This window comes from Pygocentrus nattereri, chromosome 3 (genome assembly GCF_015220715.1).
Source record: "Pygocentrus nattereri isolate fPygNat1 chromosome 3, fPygNat1.pri, whole genome shotgun sequence".
Classification (NCBI taxonomy): Eukaryota; Metazoa; Chordata; class Actinopteri; order Characiformes; family Serrasalmidae; genus Pygocentrus; species Pygocentrus nattereri.
In genome coordinates this window covers 7,721,502-7,738,695 of record NC_051213.1, presented here as the reverse complement: position 1 = coordinate 7,738,695, position 17,194 = coordinate 7,721,502, and the positions used below count along the sequence as shown (strand labels likewise).

The window sequence follows — 17,194 nt, the reverse complement described above, 5'->3', positions numbered from 1 at the left end:
GATTAAGTCATGGCCATGACTTAATAAGGCATGGGAACGAGATGATTTAGTCATGGCCATGACTTAGTAAGGTGTGGGAATGAGATGATTAAGTCATGGCCATGCCTTAGTAAGGCATGGGAACGAGACCCTAATGCATGGCCATGACTTAGTAAGACATGGGAATGAGATCCTAATACGTGGCCATGCCTTAGTAAGGCGTGGGAACGAGATTCTAATGCGTGGCCATGACTTAGTAAGGCATGGGAATGAGAGGATTTAGTCATGGCCATGACTTAGTAAGGCGTGGGAATGAGATGATTACATCATGGCCATGACTTAGTAAGGCGTGGGAATGAGATGATTACGTCATGGCCATGACTTAGTAAGGCGTGGGAATGAGATGATTACGTCATGGCCATGACTTAGTAAGGCGTGGGAATGAGATGATTACGTCATGGCGGGGCTCTGTAGATTTGTATTTGTGCAGATAGGAGACGTTTTGTACAGCTTCATTTTAAATGAGGACGACACCATGTTCTCAGAAGTTCTGTCTGATTAGATGCTCAAGATGTGATTCAGTGATTCAGAGTCGTTTGGTGTGAAGATCTCCATTCTAGACTAAGTTAGCATCAAGCTAACAGCACCACAAACCTGTTTTCTCACAAACGGCTGCTGCTACTTCATAAGATCAAACATTCTTTAACACGTTCTTTATTGTTTTACATATTCATTACTTTTCAATATTGCCGTCTTACAGTGAATTACTCAGTTAATACTTTTCATGTCAAGTTAAAACTTCAATGTTTTAAGCCTGCTAAGAAGTTAAAGGGGAATTCCACCAATGTTTTCAGAAGTTTTGCATTATTTAAACTTTTCAACTCCTCGAGACCAACAGTGGCTCCAAAACGCACTTCATCATGTTCTTCATAACGTTCATATTCCATAAGCTCCATTCAGAAGCTGGGCGTCGTGTGAGGCTGTAGCTCTTCTCTCCAGTCTAATAGACGGTGATGTCATTTTAAACCCTTATAATAAAAGAAGCTGAACTTTGTTTTTCTACTGAAAGTCGAGCCGTTTTTCCCCAAATCTGGGCTCTAAACTATAAACAGACGGCGTCTCTTCAGTGATCTGCTCTGGAAACGTTACTGTTATGGTGGTAAAAATGTTATACCCGAACCACACACACACACACACACACACACACACACACACCTACACACACACACACACACACACACACACACACATATATATATATATATATATATATATATATATATATATATATATATATATATATATATGTATATAATACAATATGTAAAAAAACTGAATAAAGACACCTTAGATCATCTTAAGCACCACTGTCTAATCTATTATTCTCATTATGAGGTTGTTATAAGAATGTAGTTATTTGACTTATTTGCTTGATTTAAAGGGCCCATTCCCTGGAAAACTGGGGAGTGAAGGATATGTTTTGAATCTTTAGCATAGCGTTATTTATATGCTTATACTTATGTGGAAACAAAGCTGCTAAGTCATCCTGTTTTCGATGAATTGTTTTCATGACATCACGAAAAACAACAAACATTTTCAGCCTACAGCTGTTTAGCTCCATTCATTCACAAACTGAAGTTATGATGGGTGTTTTGGCCTGGACTGTTTTTCGAATAAACCATAATACAGGACAGCCAATCAAGACAGAGCTGATTCACATATGTCATTCCTAAAGGTACAATAGCCTGTTTAAAAGTGCTAAAATGTTAAATGAAGTATGTTTCATGTCACTGAATCATGCTACGCAACTATTTTTGGGAGATAAAATCACACAGATGTCATGAGTAGAGCTCAGCGGAAAAATGAAATGCAAGCAAAATGTAGGATGCAGGCTTTTAAAGAGTCCAAAGCAGTGAAATTGGCTTATTTTTTGAAAAACAACAGACGATAAAATAAAAAAAATTTAAAAAAATCACTATATGAAAAGGACTGAAAAGAAGAAGGTGTCTACAGATGTATGGCCCTGGAGAGACGCACCAGGTTACTCATCCAATTAGGAAACAAACTGTGTTGACATGATCATCTAAGCTGCACGGCAGATCTGAGATTTGTCTCTCACCTGAATGTGTATTGTGTGGTTATGACACATATCTAAAGCTGTGGCGGCGAGACGGGAGCAGAATCACCTCCCTTTACATCAGCTCATTCAACGGCTTTGACATTTTGCTTTTGTAAAACGTGTCCGCCCACAAGATCCATCTGAAACGGCTCTGTTCTTTATTCCTGAGCGAGGCCGGCCGCGCTGAAAGGCGATGTAAGGATGAGTCACTGAGGATGGGTTTTTTAGACGTTAAAAAGGCAGAAAGATAAACGCATTGTCTCTATTTAGGAGGAGATGGCAGGGTTCTTATCAACCCCCCTCTCACCAGCTGCGTCTAGTCTTTATGCTTTCAGACTGCCCTGCTGCCGAGAGGCCTCTACCACTGTCCATCACAGCACTTTTTCATTCCTCACTTATCAATTACGCTATCATTATCTGGCTGGACACACAGATGTGTGGTCAGAGATTCGACCTTCTGCTGCATGAAATAGTGTTTTTCTCCTCCAGCACAGCAGAGAAGGAAAAGTGATAACATTCTTTACTTCTGACCTCCAAAGTGAGTGAAAGCTGAAATGTGTGAAAGTGATTTGGTATTTAAAGGGGAACTAAGAAGCCAGTGGCCCACAGGTGGGCTCAACGTTTCATTACACTCTCCCACAGCCTCAGAATAGCCCAACCAGGTGAAGCCGGAAACAGAAGCATATGGTCTACCGATGAGCACTACTGCACAAGACTAGGACAGGGAGTTTGTTACAAGGTGGATACAGCCAAGATAGCTCTCCTATTAGTTAGGCCTTCAGGAGCTGGACAGAAGGCCATGTGTATATACACTGCTCAAAAAAATAAAGGGAACACTTAAACAACACAATATAACTCCAAGTAAATCAAACTTCTGTGAAATCAAACTGTCCACTTAGGAAGCAACACTGGTTGACAATCAATTTCACAGCTGTTGTGCAAATGGAACAGACAACAGGTGGAAATTATTGGCAATTAGCAAGACACACTCAATAAAGGAGTGGTTCTGCAGGTGGGGACCACAGACCACTTCTCAGTACCTTTTTGCTTTCTGGCTGATGTTTTGGTCACTTTTGAATGTTGGTGGTGCTTTCACACTCGTGGTAGCAGGAGACGGACTCTACAACCCACACAAGTGGCTCAGGTAGTGCAGCTCATCCAGGATGGCACATCAATGCGAACTGTAGCAAGAAGGTTTGCTGTGTCTGTCAGCGTAGTGTCCAGAGGCTGGAGGCGCTACCAGGAGACAGGCCAGTACACCAGGAGACGTGGAGGAGGCCGTAGGAGGGCAACAACCCAGAAGCAGGACCGCTACTTCCGCCTTTGTGCAAGGAGGAACAGGAGGAGCACTGCCAGAGCCCTGCAAAATGACCTCCAGCAGGCCACAAATGTGCATGTGTCTGCACAAACGGTTAGAAACCGACTCCATGAGGATGGTATGAGGGCCTGACGTCCACAGATGGGGGTTGTGCTCACAGCCCAACACCGTGCAGGACGCTTGGCATTTGCCAGAGAACACCAGGATTGGCAAATTCGCCATTGGCGCCCTGTGATCTTCACAGATGAAAGCAGGTTCACACTGAGCACATGTGACAGACGTGACAGAGTCTGGAGACGCCGTGGAGAGCGATCTGCTGCCTGCAACATCCTTCAGCACGACTGGTTTGGCAGTGGGTCAGTAATAATGTGGGGTGGCATTTCTTTGGAGGGCCGCACAGCCCTCCATGTGCTCGCCAGAGGTAGCCTGACTGCCATTAGGTACCGAGATCAGATCCTCAGACCCCTTGTGAGACCATATGCTGGTGCCCTGGGTTCCTCCTAATGCAGGACAATGCTAGACCTCATGTGGCTGGAGTGTGTCAGCAGTTCCTGCAAGATGAAGGCATTGAAGCTATGGACTGGCCCGCCCGTTCCCCAGACCTGAATCCGATTGAGCACATCTGGGACATCATGTCTCGCTCCATCCACCAACGCCACATTGCACCACAGACTGTCCGGGAGTTGGCGGATGCTTTAGTCCAGGTCTGGGAGGAGATCCCTCAGGAGACCATCCGCCACCTCATCAGGAGCATGCCCAGGCATTGTAGGGAGGTCATACAGGCATGTGGAGGCCACACACAATACTGAGCCTCATTTTGACGTGTTTTAAGGACATTACATCAAAGTTGGATCAGCCTGTCGTGTGTTTTTCTACTTTAATTTTGTGTGTGACTCCAAATCCAGGCCTCCATTGGTTAATAAATTTGATTTCCATTGATGATTTTTGTGTGATTTTGTTGTCAGCACATTCAACTTTGTACAGAACAAAGTATTCAATGAGAATATTTCATTCATTCAGATCTAGGAGGTGTTATTTGAGTGTTCCCTTTATTTTTTTGAGCAGTGTATATGCTAGATTAAAGTCAATCTAATATCAAGATGTACCTTTTTTACTTTCATGCTCCAAATAAGCGATACATTTTTGCCCTAAACATACAATCAGACAATTTACATTTTGATTTTGGCTGATCTCTGTTTGTTTTATGAAGTAATAATGTGGTAGGTGCACATGGGCTGTTTACGAATGGTGCTACTACACTTGCACCAAACTGTCACAGCATTATTATACATGACTTGTCGTGTTGAGTATCCAGCTGCCTCTATCTTTCACTGTAACATTTTACATCAATTGGCCACTTCATTAAGCCCACCTCCTTGTATAAACACTTTGTCCACTTTATGAGCTCCACTGACCATATAGGAGCACTTTGTAGCTCTACAGTTACAGACTGTAGTCCATCTGTTTCTCTGTTCCACCAAAGAGCAGGATGGTGGATCATTCTCAGCACTGTAGTGTCACTGACGTGGTGGTGGCATTTTTAATGTGTGTGGTTCCTGTATGAGTGGATCAGACAATTTAAATAGGCCAAGAGTGACACTGCTGCAGTTTTTAAACACTGTGTCCACTCACTGTCCACTCTATTAGACACTCCTACCTCGTCGGTCCACCTTGTAGATGTAAAGTCAGAGACGACAGCTCGTCTGCAGCTGCACAGTTTGTGTTGGTCATCCTCTCATCCTTCATGAGTGGTCACAGGACGCTGTTGGCTGGATATTTTGGTTGGTGGACTATTCTCAGTCCAGCAGTGACAATGAGGTTTGTAAAACTCCAGCAGCACTGCTGTGTCTGATCCACTCATACCAGCACAACATACACTGAGTGTCAATGCAAGGAGGTGTACAATGAATGGCTGGTCAGTGTATTTAAATCATATTATTTAAATATTGCAACTCATCTTTCATTTAAGAATTTAAAATTCCAGTTTGGTCCATTAAGGAGCAAACAATTAAGCGACAAAGAACTAAGAAAACGCACAAAAAAATGAGAGCAAATAAAACACAAACCTGAGTGTTCTGCTTTTATACAACAGTTCTGGTTTAAACACTGTAACAAATGTGCTCTGAGATTGGTGAGATTGGCAATTCCTTCTGCCCCAAAAAGTAGCATCCTTTTTACAGCACTGCTTTTTCAGATGAAAGCATAAAACTATCACAATATCAGGTTCAGCTCAGCTTTTTTCATGTTTGCTAGATTAACCCGAATGTCGTTTTGCTCCACTCAAGCTTGGGGCAGTCGTGGGCTGGCGGTTAGGGAACGGGCCCTGTGTCCCCTAGCACCGGCAGTATGTGACCAAAGTGCCCTTGAGCAAGACACCTAACCCCCAACTGCTCCCTGGATGCTGTGGAAAGGGCTGCCCACCGCTCTGGGCAAATGTGCTCACTGTTCCCCTAGTGTGTGTGTTCACTAGTGTGTATGTGGTGTTTCACTGCACAGATGGGCTAAATACAGAGGTGCAATTTCCCCATTGTTAGGTTTGTTTAGTTATTCTTTTACAAACGCTGGCTGAATAGTTCTCCTAGAGGGAACGACAGGTTGGGAATTTGATGCAGACTTGCTGTCACTCGTAAGAATCCGACCAGAATAGGACTGCAGGTCAAATATCGTCTAATAGACGTTACGTTATGTAACAGTTGTATGTTTTTTATGGGTTGAAGTAGTAAATTAGTAATGGTTAGCTGCAGCATAAAACAAATTGTTACTTAGCAACCGTGTTCAGTTCTTTATCAAAAAAAAAAAAAAAAAAGTACAGAAGCCAATCAGGTTGTTGGAATTTACTTGTGTAATGTTATTTATATTGCACCTAATAGAAAGGCCAATAGGAAGTACAGTAAACATGCTGGTGTGTTTATTTAGCCCACATAGTGTAAGAGACTGGAGGGGGAAATCAGCTAAGAATAATTAGTTAATTGGGCTGTGTCAGGGCTTTTGAAGAAATATGTCCTTAAATCACTGTTTAATAAGTTTTGTAATAATCATTAACTTAGAAATGATTAAAGACAGAGTTATAAACACTAATCTGAGACAGACAGGCCTATAAGCATTTAACTAAGGCAGGCAGACAGGGACATTCTCTACTTCTGACCTCCAAAGTGAGTGAAAGCTGAAATGTGTGAAAGTGATTTGGTATTTAAAGGGGAACTAAGAAGCCAGTGGCCCACAGGTGGGCTCAACGTTTCATTACACTCTCCCACAGCCTCAGAATAGCCCAACCAGGTGAAGCCGGAAACAGAAGCATATGGTCTACCGATGAGCACTACTGCACAACACCAGGACAGGGAGTTTGTGACCAGGTGGATACAGCCAAGATAGCTCTCCTATTAGTTAGATGCAGAGAAAGGAGCCAGTGTGGTAGGAAAAACACCTCGAGGGTCAGAAAGACCTTTCAGTAAAAGTTAGCTGGGAATAGGAAGGCTGGCTGATAAGGGTTGGTAAGAACCAACTTAAGCCAAAACTTGAGCCAAATTAATAAGGAAGTGTTACAAACAACGGACACAGGGAGGACAGGGAGGCCTGACGAAACAAGGCAGAGAAAATTCACTAAAAAACATCTTGAGACATAAGGGTTCCTAAGAAAGCTAGAAAAAATAGTTCTATTGGTATCCAAGGTGATTTCAGGATGTATCAAAAATGGGGGGAGCGATGATCTCACTCACATCGTCGGGAACTTCGGAGCGTAGGACGGGGAGCTCTTTGGTCCTGACAGGCTGTAATGAGATCGGCATGGCAATCAGCCAAAAAATCCTGATTGGTGAGTCCCTAGTATGTAAAACATTTGCATGACTTGTACTGAATGATTGTCTGAACGTGTGTATTCGCTGTCTTTCATTGTGTTTTTGCGCTTGATCACTACAGAGTGCTGACCCACTGACCAGCTGGGCCACTGAAATAAAGCAACAACCTCGGCGGTTAATGCAGGTACTGAACTTTAATCAGATTTGGTGGACGCTGTGATGCTCCAGATCTGTCCCTCATTTGACATGCAAATGAAAAGGTGTGCCACAGAAGCCCTTACTGCGGAGCTGAGGAAGAAACAGGCACGCCGGTTTATCATATTGAGTTATGCAGTTTGCACAATGTTCAGTGGTGAGTTAAAAGCTTCTTATTACTTCTTAACCTCATTAGCCTCAAAGCTCCACTATGAAACTAAATAGGCAAATTTGTCTTGGCTGATGAGCTTCATTTGCGGTGAGAGGAAAAACGTGTCAATGTGTCACCAAACTTTTGCTTTAATGTCTAGGCCTGAAACACAGCGTGCTCTACCTGTTCCTGGGGAACGATGCCTGCAGAGCTGATGTCGGTTCTCCGTACAGAGCCCAGATTGGGAGCCCCGCTGCCTGGTTTCCCCCACATGCAAAACTGCAAGGTCTCATTGTGCTGAGAGTGAATTAGAGATGAAACCAATTAAACAAGCACAGAGAAAGAAAGAAAGAAAGAAAGAAAGAAAGAGAAAGAAAGAATGAAAGAAAGAAAGAAAGAAAGAAAGAAAGAAAGAAAGAAAGAGAGAAAGAAAGAAAATGAAAGAAAGAATTAAAAAGATAAAGCAAGAAAGAAAGAGAGAAAGAAAGAAAGAAAAAAGGATAACATTAAAAAGAAAGAAAAAAGAAAAATTAAAAAGAAAAAGAAAGAAAGAAGGAAAAGAAAAAAATAAAGAAATAAAGAAAGAAGGAAAGAATGATAAAAGAAAGGAAAGAAAAAAATGAAAAAGAACAAAGGAAAGAAGTACAAAAGGACAGAAAAGGAAAGAAACAAAGAACAAAGAAAAAACAAAGAAATGAAATGAAAGAAAAAACAAACAGAAAGCAAAAAATTTTAAAGAAAGAAAGAAAGAAAGAAAGAAAGAAAGAAAGAAAGAGTGCTCTTGTTCAGAAAGAAGCTATGATATCTTTGTTGCTGTGCCTTTAAGACTATTCTATGTAAATACCCTGTGCTCTGATTGGCTGCCCTGGACTGCACCTCAGTAATAAATTTAGAGACCATGTATTGTAGCAACTTCCCTCATCACCTCTCTGCAGATAGATGGAGCTGAAGTGACGGCCGACATTTACAAATGTGTTCATGGTAGTGACATCACAACCACGATGGTTTCAAACCTGAGCCGCTTGGATGCCGTACATGGCCCCAGCCAGGAATGAATACCTTAAATTTGGAAACTTTGACAATGTACATAGACATGCACTCAGTAATCCGATCATAATCAGATTTCTGCAGCTGTCTGATTATTCAAATCGCCATGTAAACGCCATACTCCGATCTAGACGTCCGATAAAGAGGCTGGACTTTGGTTCAGTAATCAGATTCCTCACTGCATGTAAACTCTTACTCTGATTTCTGTCAGATTCCTGCGCATGCGCGACATCAGCCGATGGATGTTGTGAGATGCCAGCAAAACCCTGTTGAAGTGGCGCTCCAATATTCGGTACCAATTTAGAATAAGACTACCTGTATAAAGAGTTTATAAATGGTTTAAAATGAGTTTATTAGCGGTTATTAATTAGGCCATAAACACCTTCAGTTAACACACACAAATAAAAAGGCCAACGCTGCTCTGTTACTTGCCTAATAGTGAACACGCATTCATTTATATACACACTTAAAAATGATAGCGCTTTAAGGGTCATTTAGTAAAGAAAATGATTCTATATAGAACCGTAAACACTCAAAGTACCCTTTGCATGACTGAAGGGTTCTTTGCATTGTGAAAGGGTTCTTCAGACTAATGGAGAACGTGCTTTTTTTTAAAGGGTCCTGTATAGCACCAAAAAGCTTTCTTCTATTATTGAAGCATTTCATGATGCAAAGAACCCTTTAATCATTAAAACGGTTCTTGGAGTGTTCATGGTTCTATATAGAACCATTTTCTTTATTAAGAACCCTAAAGAACCATCATTTTAAGTAGTGTAGTTAAACTGCAACTCTTGCTGGTTGCTTATCTTACTTTTCCCCTTTAATAATGTGTTATAACTCTTCACTAATGATTTTTTAAGGTGTTTATGACCTAATTAATAACCATTAATAAACTCATTTTAAACCATTAGCGAGGAGCTTATAAGGGTAGTCTTATCTTAAAGTGGTCCCAAGTATTCTTCATCTTCTAGATGATGTAAGCTCATATTTTCAGATAAAGTGGCTGCGGCGTGAAGTTTGAGTTTTAGGTCACGTCTTTGTCTGTGAGTTTATTGGCTATTAAAGCAGCCAATTAAAGCAGAACTCTGATTACTGTCTGATTACTCAAGAGCATGTAAACGTGTTTATCGGTCGCTGACAAAATCTTATTTCTATATAAAAAACTCTTATTTCTAAAAGTGACACCACCGAGTTTTTCTTCTCGAACACCTTTCCGTCACGTTATACCTGTACGGTGACGTGGTCATCGCCTGGGGTCTAACAGCTCTATATGATAAGCTCATTGAAGTGCCCTTGGGGAATTACCATGCGCTCAGCTTCGGCATCGCGCCTCCTCTCCCTCTCCATCTGCTCCCTCTTCTGCTCCACCTGCTGACTCAGGGCTTCACAGTAGCATCTCTTCATTTCCTAAGTGAACACATTCCACATTAGCACACCATCTAGCTGCCACCCAGCAATCACGAGCTTTAAAACAGCCTATTTGTGTAAAAGCAGTGCTGCATGAAGGGAAAAGCTCCTCTAACAGGTTCATGTGGGCCCATGTCGTACCTGCCTGATGGTGTCGGAGCTCTTCCTGCTGGCAGACGGGCCTCCGCCTTCTGCTCTTTGTGGTGGTGATGGTGCTGATGACAAGGTTACCTGAAACAAGCTCTGGTTTTAGCAGGAAATGTCTGCTTATGAACGCTCTCTGTTAGTCCTACACTATATTCTCAGGAGCTCAGTGAATTCCAGCGTGGTGCCGTGATCGGACGCCACCTGTGCAGCAAATCCAGTCGTGAAATTTCCTCACTACTAAATATTCCACAGTCCACTGTCAGTGGGATTATAACAAAGTGGAAGCGATTGGGAACGACAGCAACTCAGCCACGAAGTGGTCGGCCACGTAAAATGACAGAACGGGGTCAGCGGATGCTGAGGGGCATAGTGCGCAGAGGTCACCGACTTTCTGCAGAGTCAATCACTACAGACCTCCAAACTTCACGTGGCCTTCAGATCAGCTCAAGAACAGCGTAGAGAGATTCATGGAATGGGTTTCCATGGCTGAGCAGCTGCATCAAAGCCTTACATCACCAAGCGCAGTGCAAAGCGTGGAATGCAGTGGTGTAAAGCGCCGCCACTGGACTCTCGAGCAGTGGAGACGTGTTCTCTGGAGTGATGAATCAATCTTCTCCATCTGGCAATCCGATGGACGAGTCTGGGTTTGGCGGTTGCCAGGAGACGGTACTTGTCTGACTGCATTGTGCCAAGTGTAAAGTTTGGTGGAGGGGGGATTATGGTGCGGGCTGTCTTTCAGGAGTAGGGCTCGGCCCCTAAGCTCCAGTGAAAGGAACTCTTAAAGCTTCAGCACCAAGAGATTTTGGACAATTTCACGCTCCCAGCTTTGTGGAACAGTTTGGGGACGGCCCCTTCCTGTTCCAACATGACTGCAAACCAGTGCACAAAGCAGGTCCATAAAGACATGGATGAGCCAGTTTGGTGTGGAAGAACTTGACTGGCCTGCACAGAGTCCTGACCTCAACCCGATAGAACACTTTTGGGATGAATTAGACCGGAGACTGTGAGCCAGGCCTTCTCGTCCAACATCAGTGTCCAACCTCACAAATGTGCTTCTGGAAGAACGGCCAAAAATTCCCATAAACACACTCCTAACCCTTGTCGAAAGCCTTTCCAGAAGAGTTGAAGCTGTTATAGCTGGAAAGGGTGGGCCGATATCATATTAAACCCTATTAAAAAATGAATTAAGAATGAGATGTCACTCAATTTCATATGTGTGTGAAGGCAGACGAGCGAATACTTTTGGAAATACTGTCTATATGTTCACTCATGGTGACCATAGAAACAGTCATGGTGCAAGCCTGCCCCCTTGTGACCCTATGCAAACATAGGTATGTACAGTTGTGTGAGTACCCTCGATAACATGGCACATTTTGGTTGAATTTAACACACATGGTATTTTTCAGCTAATGCACTTATTAGAGTTTTACATATGGGGAAAAAAATCAAACATTAAATATAAGACGTGCCATAACTTTGGCACAAGCCATTTTATTTTAAACCTTTAACAAACATGTTAAATTCAGGAAATAAGCAGTGATAGTGCAATAAAATGTGTGAAAGTGTGTTCCCTTCTTTGCATTTAAGCATGTGCTATGTATATGGGTACCTTTGCATCTCTATATGTGTCTGTTCCTCCATCTCTGTCACTCCTGGTTGACCTTGCTGTGGCCTTCAGCTGGAGGCTTGTTCCACCTACTTTCACAGAGGAGCCCTGAGTTTGCCCTCTGTCAGTCAATTAGCTGTCTACTAGGATTCAGAGAAACACTGAAATCTTACCTTCATCTCTCCGCATGTCTGTCAACTTCGTTTTTTCTTTTCTCTGTAAAAAATATTGATTATCAAATTTGTGTTTGTCTCATAAAAATAACTACGGGGGGGCTGCAAGGCCTAGGCCCTCTCACTTGGAAGCCAGGCCCACCAGCCTGGGGCTATATTACAGAAATATCCCAACTCTTATCCATACTGAAGTTGTCAGTTTGACTAAACAGCTAAGATAAGATTTAGGATATGAGATATTTCTTCAGTAAAGCCCCAGATGGAAAACTACAGCAGGGCTGTGGGGGCCTAGGCCTCCTCATTTGGAAGCCAGGCCTACCATAGCTATGATTCTGGGACAATATTACAGAAAACTCTAACTCTGATCTTAAATCTTATCTGTTTAGTCAGCAGGACAACTTGGGTTAGGACAGTAGCTATAAAAAACAGTTGTTAAATTCATTATCTTAACTGTAGACAAGAAAAAAACAATGACAGAAGCATCTTAACTTGATGCAATTACTAAAATCATTAAACACTGTCAAAACTTTAGGACAGGGGTGGCAAACTTAGTTTAATGATTTTCCTTAACCCTCTATTGCACAGTGTTGCCTCAGGGCAACAAACTCATTGTCCTCACTTTGAAATAACATAATAGATATTTTAAGGCAACAATAGGGATAAGAATAAAGGGAAGAGTTTGAGTAAGTCAATAAAGCATGTATTTAGACATACTGTCTCTTACAGTATTTTCACATATAGTTTGTTTTAAAAGAACCGAACCGATTTAACCAACTGCAAATGGCCTAAGTGAACTATAAAGAGGACTCAGTTTTCTTTCCGGTCCTTTGAGATCTCAGACCACTTCTTGTTCAGACCACAACTCCATTAGTACTTGGACCCCTTTCACAGCACTCACGGTGTGCACAGCGCTCGCCAAGTGAGCAGCGTTCTCTGATAAATCCAACCTATCAGGTGACGAGAAGAACCCCCAGACCTGCCTGCTGCTCCCCTCAGCGAGTCCACTTCAGACACTGAAACGGCCCAAGTGTGAAAACGCCCTTAGTGGGACATTTTAACCTCTTCTTTAACATTGAGTTTCTTTTCTTATTGTTATGAGAAATTACAGAAATATGTTTGTTGCCTAGAAGCAACACTGCGATAATGGAGCGGATATAGCCAGGTCTCACCACTTCAGGGAACACAGCTCTATATCATTTCTTCTCATTGTCGCACAATGTTGCCTCAAGGCAACACACACCAGAAAGACCCCTACACACATTTTTAAAATGTTTTTGAAGTTCATAATCAGGTCTATTTTATTTAAGTAACCCCCAGTGGGGTCCTATCTTCTGTTTTCAGCTTCCATTTCTTCCTTTAGCCATTCAGTAAAAAGGATAATGTTGCTTTTAGGCAACCATGACAAGCAGGAAAGCTAATATCACAAAGCTGAAAATGTGGACGTTTAAGGGGCCCTTTATTAGTCCCACAATGGGGAAATTTCACCTCTGCATTTTACCCATCCGTGAAGTGAAACACCACAAACACACTACTGAACACACACACTAGGGGCAGTGAGCACACTTGTTCAGAGCGGTGGGTTAGGTTTCTTGCTCAAGGACACCTCAGTCACGTTTTGTCAGCTCAGGGGATTGAACAGGACTGGTTCCCCAACCTCCAGTCCATGACTGCAGGGTATTAGGAGGAATAATGTTAGCATGGCCAGCAGGCCCACTAAAGCTTTGGGAAATGTAAGCGGAAACTGGGGAATGACATCAGGAACATTCGATTGAAGTGACCACAGACTGAAAAGTTATAGAGCAGGCCTGCCCCCGTGTGACCCTATGCAAACATAGGTATGTACAGTCATGTGAGGACCCCCTCACAGCATACTTAACTTTTTCCAACTTCCAGTTAATCACATGTTAGTTGTTTGACTTTTTTTTCACGTTGGTGTCTGTCTGGGGGAGTTACAGTGCACTCAGCTTCATCAAACCATCCAAATGCAATTCAACAGGGGCTTTGCACACGATTGTATTTGCCTCCTAGAGGGATCAGTAACTGGCATAGTTTCACATTAACTGCAGACCAACAGAGTCCATGTTCCAAGTTTCATGATCTTACCTTAACATGTGAGGTGGGTGGGAGATCTGAGTCGTACAGCGTGACTGACGGTGCTCTTATACGGGCTGAGTGAGAGGCAGATCAAACCAACAAGCATCAGAATCGTGATAATGTTATTGTGATTAATCACCAGGACCTTAAACAACCACCCAGTAACATTTTGACATTACTAATTCAAGCCCTAAAGGCACGCGTGTTAATTCCTCACTCACCTAACAGCACGGTTTATATATTAGCCTCATCTTAACATGAACCTCTTAAATGGGCCGGACCAAACAGCAGGTATGTAACTTCTATTATAAACAGCTGTAGTTAAAGAATAACAGCCAGTTTGCCTTCATTTTTCACATATACTCTCAGAATTAAAGGTACAAATCCATCACTGGGGTGGTTCCCTCAAGGGTGCATCTCAGTACCTTCAGTCAGGGAACATAACTGAAGCATCATCCACTGAAATATTATGTTCAAAGCCTCGCCTCCAGGATTTTATTCTACTGTTCTGTTTTAAAACATTCGGGTATCAAACGATACCAATACGAACTTTTCACCTGGAAAAACTGATTTAAGGTTCACAATCAGACCTTAAGACCACTGCTGGACATTTGAGGGACCATTTACACTGTTTATACCTTGATGAGCAAGAAATGTACCTGCACAGAACCTTCATTTCTAACAGTGTAGTTACTGAGCGAAAAGCCTTAGGATGTAATTTTAAGCCTGAGATTTTAAGAGGGTAATAATTGAAAAATGATGCCTCTTCAAAGGTTCTTTAGTAAGGAAATGGTTCTATATAGAACCAATACACTGAGAGAACCCTTTCTATGATTCAAGGGGTCTTTGCATTACGACAGAGCTCTTCAGATTGATGGAGAATGTGCTGCAGATGGTTCCATACCGAACCTTTTGAAAAGGGTTCTATAGAGCACCAAAAAGGGTTCTTCTATTGTTATGTTGTCAGGCTTGTTACAATAGACAAGCCCTTTTTGGTGCTCTATAGAACCCTTTTCAAAAAGATTCTATATGGATCCATCTACAGCACATTCTCCATCAATCTGAAGAGCTCTTTCATGGTGCAAAGAGGTTCTTTAAGTGTCCGTGGTTCTATATAGAATCATTTTTTAACTAAAGAACCCTTAAAGAACCATCTTTTAAAGTGTGTAGACATTGTGACCTCTGGTTCCTATCACTGCGTGAAGAAATCGTTTCTCTACACTCTTAAAAAAGATGGTTCTTCAAGGGCTCTATATAGAACAGTTCTATATAGTACCAAAAAAGGTTCTTCTATTGCTACAAGCTTGACATCCTAACCATAGTAGACCCCTTTTTTAGCGCTATACAGAACCCTTTACAAAAAATGCTATTTAGAAACATGTACACATTCTACATCAGTCTGAAGAACCATTTTACCATGCAAAGAACCCTTTGATCATGAAATGGGTTCTTTGAGTGTTCATGTCAGTGTCGATATGTTTCTCTACATTTAAAAAAAAAGACGGTTCTTCAAGGGTTCTTTAGCATGGAAAATGGTTCTGTATAGAACCATGAACACTCAATGAACCCTTTGCATGAATAAAGGGTTCTATATAAAAAACGGTTCTATATAGCACCAAAGAGGGTTCTTCTGATGTTACAAGCTTGACATGCTACCTATAGCAGGACCCTTTTGGATGTTATAAAGAACTCCTCACAAAAAGTGCTACTTAGAAACATCTACAAAGAACCATTCATGATGCAAAGAACCCTTTAATTATGCAAAAGGTTCCTTGAGTGCTCATGGTTCTATGTAGAACCATTTTCTTCACTAAAGAACCCTTAAAGAACCAACTTTTTAAGAGCGCACAATGAACCATTGCACGTCAAACCACTCTGAATGACTTCGTTTCCATCTCAAAGACTGAATTGTTCTGAAAATTTGGTGAAATTTCCTTTCATTGAAAAACCCACAGGTAAACACAACTGCCAGGCTTTTCTCCTCTACAGCAGACAGAGCGGCTCACCTGGCCTCTTCCCTTTACCGCCTGTCAGTGTGCAGTCAAACACACGCTTTGTATTCCCGTACAGTAAGTCTGCCAGGGTTTCAGAGGGAGAGCTGAACGAGGCAGGACTGTTCCTCTTCCACTCTCCTCTCACTGGGAAAAGAAACAGAGAACAAAAATAGAATGAGAGAGAGAGAGAGAGGGAGGGAGCACGGGCGCCAGATCCTTATTCTCTCTATTACACTCCACTTCATCATCTCTCCTTATTTCTGGAAGGAAAAAAGAAGGGATTCTGTAAAGAGGCGTCCAAGACCTCTGAAGATGAATGTAGATGAGGGGGATTCAGAGCTAAACACACAGTAAACGCAGTAAATTCAGGCCATAATGAGCTCACTTTCTCCCTGAGGAAGCCGGCGTCACATCCATCGGCCAGCAGCTTGGACGAAAACTGAAAGCAGGAGACACAAAGTCAGAGAACGTCATATCGTCACGGGTGAAGGACAGATTTTAAGATCAGGGTTAGATTCAGTTTAATTTTAAGATGAAGGGTTAAGCTCAGGGTGAGATCCAGGTTTTAGTTTGAAGGGTTAGGTTTCAGTTTCAGGTTGAAGGGTTGAGTTTAGAGTTAGGGTTAGGTTTCAGTTTCAGGTTGAAGGGTTGAGTTTAGACTTAGGGTTAGGTTTCAGTTTCAGGTTGAAGGGTTGAGTTTAGACTTAGGGTTAGGTTTCAGTTTCAGGTTGAAGGGTTGAGTTTAGAGTTAGGGTTAGGTTTCAGTTTGAAGATTTATGGTTGGGTTTAAGATTAGATTTAGCTTTTAGAATGAAGGATTGAGGTTAGAATTAGGATTCGGTTTCATGTTTAAGTACTATGGTTAGATTTAGGGTTAGTTATAGGTTTTATATTGAAGCATTAGGGTTAGATTTAGGTTTTATATTGAAGGTTTAGGGTTAGGTTTAGTTTTTTTTTTAGGTTGGAGAGTTAGAATTAGCATTAGGTGTGGATTAGGTTTCATTGACAGACAAGGGCTAGGGATAGGTTTAGGTCTAGGCTAAATAGAAAGTGTTGCCAAATATTTTGACACTATTTACACAATCATTTGATAAGTCATTTGTCATAATAATAATTGTGAGTCATGTAGTTGTTCTATATATGACAGTCAGACTGTCATGCATCCTCCTA

At 42.0% G+C, this 17,194-nt stretch overlaps 1 long non-coding RNA gene across 1 annotated transcript; it reads right to left on the bottom strand.

The window, feature by feature from the left end:
* Positions 1 to 14,039: 14,039 nt before the first annotated feature.
* LOC119262812 lies at positions 14,040 to 16,902 on the bottom strand. Its single transcript, XR_005129913.1, has 3 exons — positions 16,410 to 16,902; positions 16,037 to 16,168; positions 14,040 to 14,104 (listed from the first exon to the last, which is right to left on the bottom strand). It is a non-coding gene; the product is annotated as an uncharacterized LOC119262812 (long non-coding RNA).
* Positions 16,903 to 17,194: the final 292 nt, after the last annotated feature.